This window comes from Dasypus novemcinctus, chromosome 2 (assembly GCF_030445035.2).
Source record: "Dasypus novemcinctus isolate mDasNov1 chromosome 2, mDasNov1.1.hap2, whole genome shotgun sequence".
In the NCBI taxonomy this organism is placed as follows: domain Eukaryota; kingdom Metazoa; phylum Chordata; class Mammalia; order Cingulata; family Dasypodidae; genus Dasypus; species Dasypus novemcinctus.
Window position 1 is genome coordinate 45,519,659 of NC_080674.1, and position 12,529 is coordinate 45,532,187.

Sequence of the window (12,529 nt, forward strand, 5' to 3'; positions counted from 1 at the left end):
AAAAATATTAAAAACAGGTGAAAGTAAAAATTCCATTAAAATTATAGAATTATTGCTCCCTATGTGATGCTAGTACTAAAGAGTAAGTTAATTGAAGCAATACAGTTAATTTCACACCAAATATACACATATTCATATAAAATAAATAAAAACATATCCAATCCACTCAAACTGTTTATTAATTCATTTATGTTTTCTCCTTAAGAGATTGCAAAAAGACATGTAGACTTTTTTCCATAGCCGTTCACTCTGTCTAACCTGGAAGAGTCTCAATTTGTAAGAAAAGATTTAAGGACAATCCTAAACCAATATCTTCGCTGTTGAGGAATCAACAACAGAGCTTTATGCTTCTCTGAAGCATAAAATTACAACTAAGGACGAATTAAGCTACAATGAAATCAAAAGGTAAAAGAATCGTGTTAATGAAAACAATAAAAAAGGAAATCACAGAATATCCATATGGACTGCAGCAGCAGACTCAATTAAATGAATGAATAGACAAATTATAAGGAATAATCTGAATTCACGACGCATTCTGGGCGTCCTCGGCACTGTTCAGTGCAGTGATGGACACGCCACGGCTTCCAGCCCTAACTAGCCATCTGCCTCTCCTGCTGGGAGGCCCGGTTACTGCAGGTACCTGAGGGGATAATCCCCACAACCAGGGGATCAAGTAGGTGCTGGGACCCCCGCGTGTCAGGAGCTCCCACGCACCGCAGGCCCACGGGAAAGGAGACGCGGGCACCGGGACTGGCCCCGGGGAGCCTCCCAGAGCGCGGCCCTGAGCGGCCTGCGGGCTCGGCCCTGCTCCACCCCCGCCCTGGCCCGGCCTCCCGGAGCCCGACAGGCGCGCGGTCTCCACAGCTGGCAGCTCGGCCGAGGGAGGCACGAGGCGGCACCCGCAGGGGAGCAGGGCGGCGGCGACTACTCGCCCCCAGCCCGGACCGCGGACACGGGCCGGGCAGGCGGCGCAGGCCGGGGAACGCCGTCGAGGGTCTCACCTGCGCCGAGTTCTCGCCCGCGAGGGACCCTCACCCGAGCAGGGCCCACCCGGGACGCCAAGGAAAGCGCGCGCCCGGCGACCTGTAGCCGCCACAAACGGTAAAGCGCGCCGCCTCGGCGCCCTGACCAGTAAGTCGGTGAGCGCGGTGGCCAATAGGAAACTCCGCCTGGAGCTGGGGCCAATCACGGAGCGCCGGAAGTGGAGGGTCCCGCCCACCTCCCCGCCTCCCTCACCGCGCTGGGTAAGGACCTCAGGGTGTAGGGGGTCCCGGGAGTTGCCAGTGCTCTCCTTGACGCGATGCCCTAGGCCGGCCCGCTGCGTAGAGGTCCTCGCAGGCTTCCAGGTTCGCGTTCCCGCCGCCGCTCCCGCTAGCGAGCGCGAGTGCCTGGGGCGCCGGGATTGGGGGCCGGCCCTCGGATGTGGCTTCTTTCTTGGCGAGGAGGGACTTGGCCGCAGAGTCTCCTTCCCCTGTCCTTCAGATTCCCCCGAGCCCCCAGGGGGTCGAGTAGGAGGTCGCCTCTTCCTCTTCTTTGACCTTTTGCTCTTTTCTTTCTACTTCCACTGGCCAAGCTAGACCTTTTGCCTTCCAAAATCTTAACCGAATCGCAGCTCCGAGGGGAAACCAACACTTTAGGGCCCTTTTACCCTAACCCTAACCTGTCTGGGGTTTTACAACTTTACCCGTTGGTCTTGATGAGTAATATTTTTTTTAAAGAAATTTATTGAAGTATATCACTCATTCATAAACATACATAAACAATAAGTTTATAATAATTGTGAACTTACAAAACAAACAACATCATACAGGACTCTCATAATTCACCCTACCACCAATAACTTGCATTGTTGGTAAACCTTTTTAACTAATGATTAAAGAGCATTGTCATTATATTATTACTAAAAAAAGTATTTCCCCCCCCCCAACCATTGCTATTACCATTACCTTTATATCATTTACATATGAACATACATAAACAATTAAGTGTGTAGTAAAAGTTATGAACTTACAAAGCAAACATGCATAACATCATACAGGGGTCCCATACATCAACCCTCCACCACCACATTGCATTGTCATGAGATGTTTGCTACAGATTATGAAAGAATATTGTCAAAATCTTAGTACTAATCATAGACCTTATCTTACATTTGGTGTGTTTTCACCCAACTCACCCTTTATTATTTTTCAATTATATTTTTTTATGACAGAAGTTGTAAACTTATAAAACAATCATGCACATGTGCAGAATTCCCAAACAACACACCTCCATCAACACACCACAATGTGGTCTGTCATTTGCTACAGATAAAATAGTATCATCTGATTGTTACCATGTCCATAGTGTACATTTGGCTCACATTATCCATACTGCCTCAGTGTCAACGCTGTACATCTTTCACATAGATATAAGAATATTATATCACTACTACTAACCACAGTCCAGAGGTCACTCCAGCTGTATTTTTCCCATGCTTCTTCACATTCCCAACACCCTGCAGTAGTGATATACATTAGTTCTAGCTAACAAAGGACACTCTTGCATCTGTACCATCAAGCACAATTCTCGTAAACCTCTTGGTTTAGTGTGCTGTCCAATTCTGAGATTATTCCCTAGCATTCTGTCAGTTGGCATTTACATAACCAGACTACCATTTTCAGTCACATCTGCATTTATAAAGTAGCTGTTACTCACTGTGTGTTACCATCACTCTATACATTTCCATACTTTTACAGTAAAGCTAATTAAAATTTCTACATACATTAAACATCAATAGTCCACCCAGGTCTTGATATTTTCCAATACTTTCTTCCAGAAGTTTTATGATTCTTGCTTTTATTTTTAGGTTTTGATCCCTTTTGAGTTAATTTTTGGATAAGGTGTGAGACAGGGGTCATCTTTCCTTCTTTCAGCTATGGCTATCCAATTCTTTCAGCACCATTTGTTGAATGGATTGTTCTGCCCGAGCTGTGTGAGTTGGACAGGCTAGTCAAACATCACTTGACCATCCCTGTGAGGGTCTGTTTCTGAACCATCAATTTGGTTCCATTGGTCTATTGTGTCTGTCTTTAGGCCAGTACCATTTCTGTTTTTACCACTATAGCTAGGTCATATGATTAAAAGTCTGGAGATGAGGGTTCACTTTTCCTTTTTAAATGTTTCTGGCTATCCAGGTCTCCTTACCCTTCCAAATAAATTTAATGATCATATTTTCAATTTTTTCTGTAATGCTGGTGGAATTTTTATCAGGATTGCATTAAACCTGTGCATCGATTTGAGTAGATTGGCATCTTAATGATATTTAGTCTTCCAATTCATGAGCATGGAATGTTCTTCCAGTTATTTAGGGATCCGTGGATTTGTTTTAACATTAAGTTGCAGTTTTCTGAATACAAGTGCTTTACATCATTGGATAAGTTTATTCCTGACTATTTGAGTTTTATCTGTCATATTTTATTTTCACCACTCTTTTGACACTTTCAGTTACTTTTATTGATGTAATCTTCATTCCTAGACTCTCTTCCAGGTATCTCTCTGCTGTCCTTTCTCTTCAGGCTATAGCACACTCTTTAATATTTCCCGAAAATCTGGTTTCTTGCTTAGAAATTCTCTCTGTTTCTGTTTATCTGTGAATATTCCAATTTTGCCCTCATTTTTGAAAGACAGTCCTGCTGGATATAATATTCTTGTCTGGAAGTTTTTCTCTTGCAGTATCTGAAATATATCAGACACTGTCTTCATGCCTCCGTGGATTCTGGTAAGAAATCAGCACTTAATCTTATTGGACATCCTTTATATGTTATGCATTGCTTTTCTCTTGCTGCTCTCAGTATTCTCTCTGTCTTTGATGTTTGACATTCTGATGAATATGTGTCTTGGAGTTGGTTTATTTGGATTTTTCTGATGGGAGTACGTTGTGCTACTTGGACATGGATAACTATGTCCTTCAATAGGGTTGGGAAATTTTTACCATTATTTCTTCAAATATTCCTTCTGCCCCTTTTCCCTTCTCCTCTTCTTCCATGACACATGTGTTTGCATGCCTTCTTTAGTTCCCTGAGACCTTGCTCAATTTTTTTCTATCTTTTCTTCATCTGTTCTTTTATATGTTCACTTTCAGAGACCATTTCTTCAAGCTCACCAACCATTTCCTCTACCTCCTCACATCTGCTATTATATGAATCCAATGTTATTAAAATTTCACTGATTGCACCTTTCATTCCCATAGGATCTGCTATTCTTGTATGTATGCTTTCAAATTCTTCTTTGTGCTCATCCAATGCCTTCTTTTTTTAAAAGATTTATTTATTTATTTCTCTCTTCTTCTGCCCCCCCCTCCCACCCCAGTTGTCTGTTCTCTGTGTCTATTTGCTGTGTGTTCTTCTTTGTCCACTTCTGTTGTTGTCAGCAGCACAGCAATCTGTGTTTCTTTTTGTTGCGTCATCTTGTTGTGTCAGCTCTCCTTGTGTGTGGCACCATTCCTGGGCAGGCTGCACTTTCTTTCACAATGGGCGCCTCTCCCTACGGGGCACACTCCTTGTGCGTGGGGCTCCCCTATGCGGGGGCACCCTTGCATGGCCCGGCACTCCTTGCGCTCATCAGCACTGCACATAGGCCAGCTCCACATGGGTCAAGGAGGCCCAGGGTTTGAACTGCGGACCTTCCATGTGGTAGACAGATGCCCTAACCACTGGGCCAAGTCCGCTTCCCGCCTCTTCTTAATATCCTTAATCTCTTTAGCTGTCTCATTGAATTTATTAAGGAGATTTGTTTGAACATCTATTTTTAATTGTCTCAGCTTCTTTATATCATCTGAAGGCTTATCTTGTTCCTTTAACTGGGCCATAGTTTCCTGTTTCTTGGTGTGGAATGTAATTTTTTGTTGGTGTCTTGGCATCTGGCTTACTACAGTATTTTTTCTGGGTGCAGTTTTTCTCTTTAGTTTAGGGCTTCCTATCATTTCTCCCTACCTGGTCTTGCAGTAGGAACCAAGCATGTAATTGGTGCCATAAGCTATGGAGGCTCAAGCTGCCCTCATTGCACCAGGGACCAATGAAGCTTCTTCCAACTTTCTCCTTTGCCATGGGTAGGGACACAGTCACAGCTGTGTGGAATAATCCAAGCACAGGCCTAGATGGTATTGCCCTGAGAGACTGATGAAGCTTCACATCCATTTCTCCCATGCCTGGGGCAGAGATGGAGCTGCAGGTGTGGGCAACAATGTATTTAGTGTGGGACCAAGGTATCTGCAGTGAGTAAATTTACTTTTAAGCAAACGCAATTCCTTCCTTCAACCTGTATGTATGTACATAGGAGGCGTGGCTAAGAGCTAGACTGTGAGTTGAAATCTCATCAACTCCTTAACTAGCTGTGTAAACTGGGCTTCACTTTTCTCTTCCGCTTTCCTTGTAATTATTTTAGTGAAAAAATTATTAAGTTTGTTTTTGTTTCTCTGCATTAGTTTCATAAGAACTGATGATGTTGGGCAGTCGTATTCTCCACATATTTGACCATGCTTTGTTTTGTTTAGTTTCTTCTTCTATAACAATACCCCTCCCTCATCTAGTTTTCATATCACCAGTTTATTGGGGAAATTAGACCAGTTGTTCTATAGAGTGCCCCACATTTTTTATTTGGTGGTATTTAATTTGCTTCTCTATTTCTCTCTTACCTATCAAGCTGAAAATTAGATCTACAGACTCGCATAGATTTGGGTTGAATTTTTCAGCGGATACTTCACAGGTGTTGCTATTTCCTTTGCTTCAGACCATAAAATCTGGTTGTCCCATTTTATCAATGATGATTAAAGATTGATCCGTGAGCTCCTTTATTATCAGCCTGATGCCTTCATTATACCGTTCCCTACTGAATCAGTCAGCATTCTCCAGAGCACTACTACTGACAACATATAGTATTTATAGTTATTACATTAATTTATATTATAAATATGACCTCTTTATATGTTATATGCTCATATATTATTTTATATTATTTATATATTGATTCTTTTAGGAATTGGCTCATGTGACCATGGCACTAGGAACTTCGAATTCTGAAGGGCAGGTTGAAAGCTGGACACTCTGATAAAGGTGATTGTGAAGTCTGGTAATTCCATATTCCCTGGGGAAGTGATGGAAGTAGGGGCAGAAATTCTTTCTGGTTTCTGAAATCCTGTTTTAGTTTTGGCTTTTAAGATCTCTAGCTGATTGCATGAGGGGAACCCCCACAGTGCTGGAGTTGGAAGGAGCCCTGTGTGTTTGGGGCAAGAAGGAGGGTCAGGGCGGGAAGAAAGGTGGGCAGGAGGTGGCTGGGAGAGAGGGGAGAGGGACACAGGACATGCAGGTGTGGTCAGAGGGAAGCTGGCCCAGGCTGCAGAGCCTGAAGGCACTTGAAGAGCTTTGCTGTTACCTTGGAGGGACCTGGGGACTGGCGGGTTCTGAGCAGAGGCCCAGAGGCGTGCATGGTAAAGGGGCCCTTGGGCTTCCGAGTAGCCTGTAAGAGACCAGGGTGCATGGGTGCAAGTGGATCTTGGTGCAACTTGGTGGGGTGCAGGTGCACAGGCACCCACCTTGTGCACTGTGGCAAGGTGCAGGTGCGCAGGCACCCACCTGGCACAACTAGGCAGGGTGCAGGTCTGCAGGCAACCACCTGGTGCACCATGGCAGGGTGCAGGTGTGCATCCACCTGGCGCCCCTTGGTGGGATTCAGGCAGCTACAGCAGCAGACCCCTGCTAATGGCAGCATCTCGATGATCCCCCACGGGAGCACGGATGGCCATTGGGGTGCTGAGGTCTTCCTCCTACGGGGAGTGCATTCACCAGTCCGTCGAGCGGCTGACCTGCGACCATGGCCGCACCCACCAGGTGAGGGCTGACTTCCACAGACAGAAAGATGTCGCCAGCATCAAGGCCCCCAGCTTGGGACACAGTTCTCCAGCCTGAGGTTTGCCCCAGCCCCCAAAGCCCCAGGGACCCCTTCCACAGAGAGGGGTGCGCCTGGGGCCTTCCGCCCCCTTGTGCTGACACCCAGAAACTGCAGCAATGCCCTCGCCTGGCCTTAGGGTGGGGACGATGAACAACAAGCAGGTTCCCTCAGGGGCCTCGGCCAGGGCCCGGCAGACACCTTTAAGATGTGGGGCATCCAGCAGACTGGTTTTACGTGAGACTATTTCAGATTAAGGGATGCTGGTGCCTCATTCACTGCGGGCACCTCCATGACAGGAAAACTTTTCCCACCTGGAAGAGATGTGATGTGGGGGCATTTTCGGGGTTGGAGTTGTCCTGGGTGGTGCTGTGGGGACAGTTTCCAGACATTGTATGTCCTCCCATGGCCCACTGGGAGAGTGGGAGAGTGTGGGCTCTGGTGTGGACCATTGACCATGAGGTGCAGCGGTGATCAGAGATGTATTCACTAAGTGCAATGAATGTCTCATGATGATGGAGGAGGTTGTTGTTATGGGGGGAAGAGTGGGGTGAGAGGGGTGGGGGGTATATGGAGACCTCATATTTTTTGAATGTAACATTAAAAAAATAAATACCAAAAAAAAACACAAACACAACTTTCCCCACCTTAAGTGACTGGGATTTTTTCTTCTTCTTTATTTTCTTTTAAATGTTACATTAAAAAAATATGAGGTCCCCATATACCCCCCACCCTACCCACGCCACACCTCCCACATCAACAATCTTTTCCATCATTGTGGCACATCCACTGTACCTGGAAAATATATTCTGGAGAACCGCCTCAGCCCATGGACAGTGGTCCACATTGTCATCCACACGCTCCCCCAGTCCACCCAGTGGGACACGACAGGACACACAACATCCAGCATCCATCCCTGCAGCACCACCTAGGACAACTCCAAATCCTGAAAATGCCCCCACACCATATCTCTTCTTCCCTCTCCTGACCATCACCAGCCACCGTGGCCACCCTCCCCACATCACTATTACAATTTCTTCCCTTACTAATCACTGTAGTGCCCCAGCAGAACACCAGTAAGTCTACTCTAATCCATATTCTATTCCTCCATCCTGTGGACCCTGGGATTATTATGTCAGTCCCCTTCTACATCAAGAGGGGGTTTAGATTCCACATGGATGATGGATGCAATTCCCCTGCTTGTAGCTGTAGGCACTCTTGGCTCCCAGGTGTGGTGGTTGACCCTCTTCACCTCCCTGTCAGCAGGCCAGGGTAAGTCCAACAAACCAGAGGGTAGGAGCTGCAAGTCTGCTGAGGCCCAGGACCTGGCCATCACATGTACAGTTCAGAGATTCAGGTCTCCTGAGTATACACCAACCCAAGCGCCAACCACAGGTCCTGTAAAAGTAACAGAAGAGGCATGTGTAGAAAGGTATATCTGAGACCAACTCCATCACACTCAGGAACACAAACTCCAAAGTAGGGCCAACTGACATGGCCCTAAACTCCAGAGCCATCTGCCATGACTATAGAATCTGTGGGTCTCTGCAGCCCTCAAGAGAACCAGCACCTGGGTTTCCATCTACCTTGGCTGTCTCTGGTACCCTGTTGAGGTGTGCATAAGCATCACCCCTTGATGACCTCCCGACTCTTTTTTGGAGACTCTTAGCCATATAAAATCACATGTCCTTTCCATTTCCCCCTTTTTATCCAAAGTCAAAAACCAGTTTTTAACACCTGATACTACATGTAGGCTAAGATATTCTGCCAGTCTGAGTTGACCTCTTTGTTCATGGTCTTTTTGTAGTTACATCATCAGCTGGTGCTCGGTAGGAATCCCTCAGTGCCAGGGAGGCTCATCTCTGGGAGTGACTGGGACTTTTGACATTGAATTACTGCTTATTTCTAGGCTTAGTGACTTCTAAATATTTCTTTATTCATTGGAAACCAGCTTTTTTTTTTTTTTTTTTACCATAGGTGCCTTTTATTTTTTCAAACAATTAGCAAAAGTTTATTCAGAATGCCAATGCCTTTGGTTCCTTTATATCATATTGGTAAGACCATAACAGGAAGCATAGAGTTTGCATTATAGACATTTTTATAAATTACTCTTTCTTCAGTCTTGATTAGTAAGAAAAACAAAGCATCTGTAGGAGGTGCCTTCATCTGAAAGTGACTGTAATAAATTAATTGTAAACCTAAGTTATTTTCACTGACTTTAAATTAGGCCATTAACCTTTTAGTGCTTACATATAAGAAGCAGGGATTGAATTGAGCACTATTTCAAAACATTTCACGTTTATTAGACAGGTAGGGAAATTAAATGTATTTCTGTAGATGAGATGTTTTCAACTTAAAGGTAATAAATATGCCCATTAAAGTGACAACAAATATATTCTTAGATTAAAATAATTTGTTTTGCTTTATGAAATTTCCACCATTTGTCAATGATGTTTTTTCTCTTGTTAGACATATCTAGAGCAAGGGGAAGTGGAGTGGTTACTGCCTTTAGGAATTGCACATTGAGTTTGGACAAAGAGTAAGATAGAGTATATAAGACAAAGCCTAGTCATTTCTAAACAGATGCTTTGAAAAACTGGAATTTTAAAGGGTGTGTACCTAAAGTTTGTGTTTTTAAAGGATTTTCTATTCTTTCCTTTTGTCTTCTCTTCTCTTTCTCACCCTCTCGTTGTTTGTACTCACTGTCTGCTCTCTGTGTCAAGCTGCTTGTCTTCTGTTTGTTTGTTTTTTACGAGGCACCAGGAAAAGAACCTGGGACCTCTCGTAAGGGAGGGAGGTGTCCAACTGCTTGAGCCACATCCATTCCTTGCTTTTGCATCTTGTGTAGCGTTTCCTCATTGTGTTGTCTTGTTGTGTCATCTTGTGGCATCAGCTTGCCACACCAGCCCTTCCCGTCAGCTCACTGTCTTGTTCATCTTCTTTCGGAGGCACTGGGATCCGAACCCAGGACTTCCCAAGTATTAGGCAGGTGCCCAGCTGCTTGAGACACATCTGCTTATGTAAAGTGCTTTTAAGGAAAGAAGACTTCCTACAAAACTTAAGGGTTTAGGAGAACTTTGAGGATGAGTATTTTACTCACCTATGGATGTCACTGTTCACTGGACTGACAGAAATGAACTCCAAAGCTTCTGATTTGCATGTCTAGCTCACAGAGGTGTTTTCTGTTGCCTGGAGCACAAAGAGCTTTGGGTAGGTTTTACTCTGTCTTAGAATTCATGGAATAGGCAATTTTCTTTTCCAGTCTTGCCTCAGCTGAAAATTTGGACAAGTCCCTTATCCTCTCTGCAACTCAGTTTCCTTTTTGTAAAATACAGGGGCTAGTCTAGTGCCTGGCCTCTCAGCCAGAGGGTCTCAAGCCTGACCTTGAATCAGAGTCACCTGGATAACTGTCCAATAAATCAGCCTGCCCCATGCCTGGAGTTTGTGATTCAGCAGGTCTGGGTCTGGGTCTGAGCATTTGCATTTCTAACAAACTCCCAGGTGATGCTGTGGCTGCTGGCAGGTGGGTGGGGGAACCTCACTAGGAGAGGCCCTTGTGTACACAGAGCTTCATCTGGTAGACTCTGATCATGATGCTGATTGTTTTTAAAACCTATTGTATAGAAAGTCTGCTGATAAAACTTCAGGAAAGAAAAGTCTTCCTTTTGTGTTCTTTTTACCATAAACCCCAAATTGAGATAATCCCATGGGGGTAAGGGGTGGGGACCATATTTAAGGGAATTTAGCCATCACTGGCTGTGGATGTTTCCATGGGCAAGTGAAGGGAGAGGCTTTGTTACTTCAGGAAGGTCTCTAGAGCCCCTGCTGACCAACATTACAGGTGACAAATGGAGCCCCAAGCCTTTTATTCCAGACAGGAAGTGCAGGGAAAAATGCACTTGCACTGGTTTTCTTCCTTCAGCACCTTCTGGAAATTTAGGTATATTAAGGCCAATGCTGAGTGAAGATTATAATATCCAAAAACTCATGATGTAGACCAAAAGTCAAACAAATCATACTGTTTTCACACTTGAGTGATGAGGGATAGGAGTTCCTGGAAATGACTTTAATTGTATATGAGACAAAGCATGGCCAGGCTCTCTTAGATCAGCTCCATTAATCACATTTTGATCCCATGGGCTAGGAGAGGGTGGGGGGGGAGGTGTTACCCCATTTTACCAATGAGGAACATCCTCCTAAGTGAAGTTCAGAGATGTGCTCCAAGTTAAACTGTAAGATGCAGTCAGGAGCCAACTTGCATTCAAAGTTGGGGTTTGCACTAGTGAGCTGCTTTCCTAATAGGTCATCAGGTCATCCACTTGGAGCCTGCACTGAATATAAAAAGAAACCAAGTTTGCCCAATGAGCCTTGTTTTTGAAGTTTTGGCTTTAAAGATTAGATTACCCATGATTGCTAGTTTTCATTCTTTGGCAAAGTATGATTTCTTCATGTTGTAAGGAGGAACTTTCTGTGAGGTGACTTCCGTTAAGGTATGTCCCACCTCAGTCAGGATGGGTCTTAATCCCACCTCAGTCAGGACTCCTACTACTGGAGTCCTTTACAAAAGAATGAAATTCAGACCAAGAAAACCATAGATGGAGCAGAAGCTCAACATCAGAGGAACCTGGAAGAGAAGGGAGAGGCCAGGAGATGCTGCCATGTGCCTTGCTTTGAGACAAATGAGGACCAAGGATTGCCGACAGCCAGCCCAGAGCACCACAGTCTTAGGGAAGAAAACATGACCTTGATCTGGACTTCTTTTAAATTCCTATTGTTTAAGTCAATCCCTATCATGGTATTTGCTTGAGCAGTCTAGGAAACTCATATGAGTGTTGTTGCTGATAGAGAATCTTTTGAACATTTGTGTTAGGTTGCTAAAGGCTACCAAGACAATATATCAGCAATGGGTTGGCTTTTACAATGGGTCTTTATTAGCTTAAAAGCTTAGTTATTAGGCTGTGAAACTGTCCAGTTCAAGACTCCATCAGGGGATACTTTCTCCCTGAGCTGCTCCCATGAGTGATCAGGCACAATGGTGGCAACTGTTCCCCTCTCCCCTCTCCTCGAGGCCCCATTGCTTTCAGCTTCTGGAGAAAATGGTTTCCCTCAGCTTCTGGTTCCTCGGGCCTTCCCACTCAGCTTCTGGGCATTTCCTCTGTTTCTGCAGCTTTTTCTGTATCGGCATCTTTTTAGTCTTCTATGTTATTAAAAAAGTACTCCAGTAAGAGGATCAAAACCTGCCCTTGGCCATGCAATCTAATCAAAGGCCCTTAACCAAAGTAATTTAATCAAAAGGCCCCACCCTCAACAGGTTTACACACACAGGAATGGATTAGCCTGAAGGACAGGATTTTCTGGAGTCCACAGAATCTTCCAATGGCCACAGCATTAAAATACTGTTTTCCCTGAAAATATTCTCCAGAGAGGCCGTAATTCAAGCTAGGCCACTAGATACACGGAGCCTGCTTTCTTTCACTATGGGGTGCTGCATTCTTAATTATCTTTTTTTTTTTTTAAAGATTTATTTATTTATTTAATTTCCCCCCCTCCCCTGGTTGTCTGTTCTTGGTGTCTATCTGCTGCGTCTTGTTTCTTTGTCCGCTTC

General features: G+C 44.6%; 2 protein-coding genes across 10 annotated transcripts in view; one reads left to right on the plus strand and one right to left on the minus strand.

Annotated features, from left to right (window-relative positions):
* The window catches only part of LOC101435779 (methionine synthase reductase-like), a 50,104-nt gene extending 48,966 nt beyond the window's left edge, over nucleotides 1-1,138 (minus strand). For 5 of the 9 annotated variants that reach the window (XR_011645651.1, XR_011645662.1, XR_011645660.1 and 2 more), the window contains exon 1: nucleotides 1,002-1,138. The gene's annotated coding sequence lies outside the window, so the exon portion shown is untranslated. The remainder of the gene's footprint in view (nucleotides 1-1,001) is intronic. The other 4 variants (XR_011645652.1, XR_011645655.1, XR_011645653.1 and 1 more) reach the window with 2 other exon arrangements.
* A 96-nt stretch (nucleotides 1,139-1,234) lies between these two features.
* The window catches only part of LOC101436203 (uncharacterized), a 61,040-nt gene continuing 49,745 nt past the window's right edge, over nucleotides 1,235-12,529 (plus strand). The window contains exons 1-2 of the mRNA XM_058308477.2: nucleotides 1,235-1,346; nucleotides 6,016-6,092. The gene's annotated coding sequence lies outside the window, so the exon portion shown is untranslated. The remainder of the gene's footprint in view (nucleotides 1,347-6,015; nucleotides 6,093-12,529) is intronic.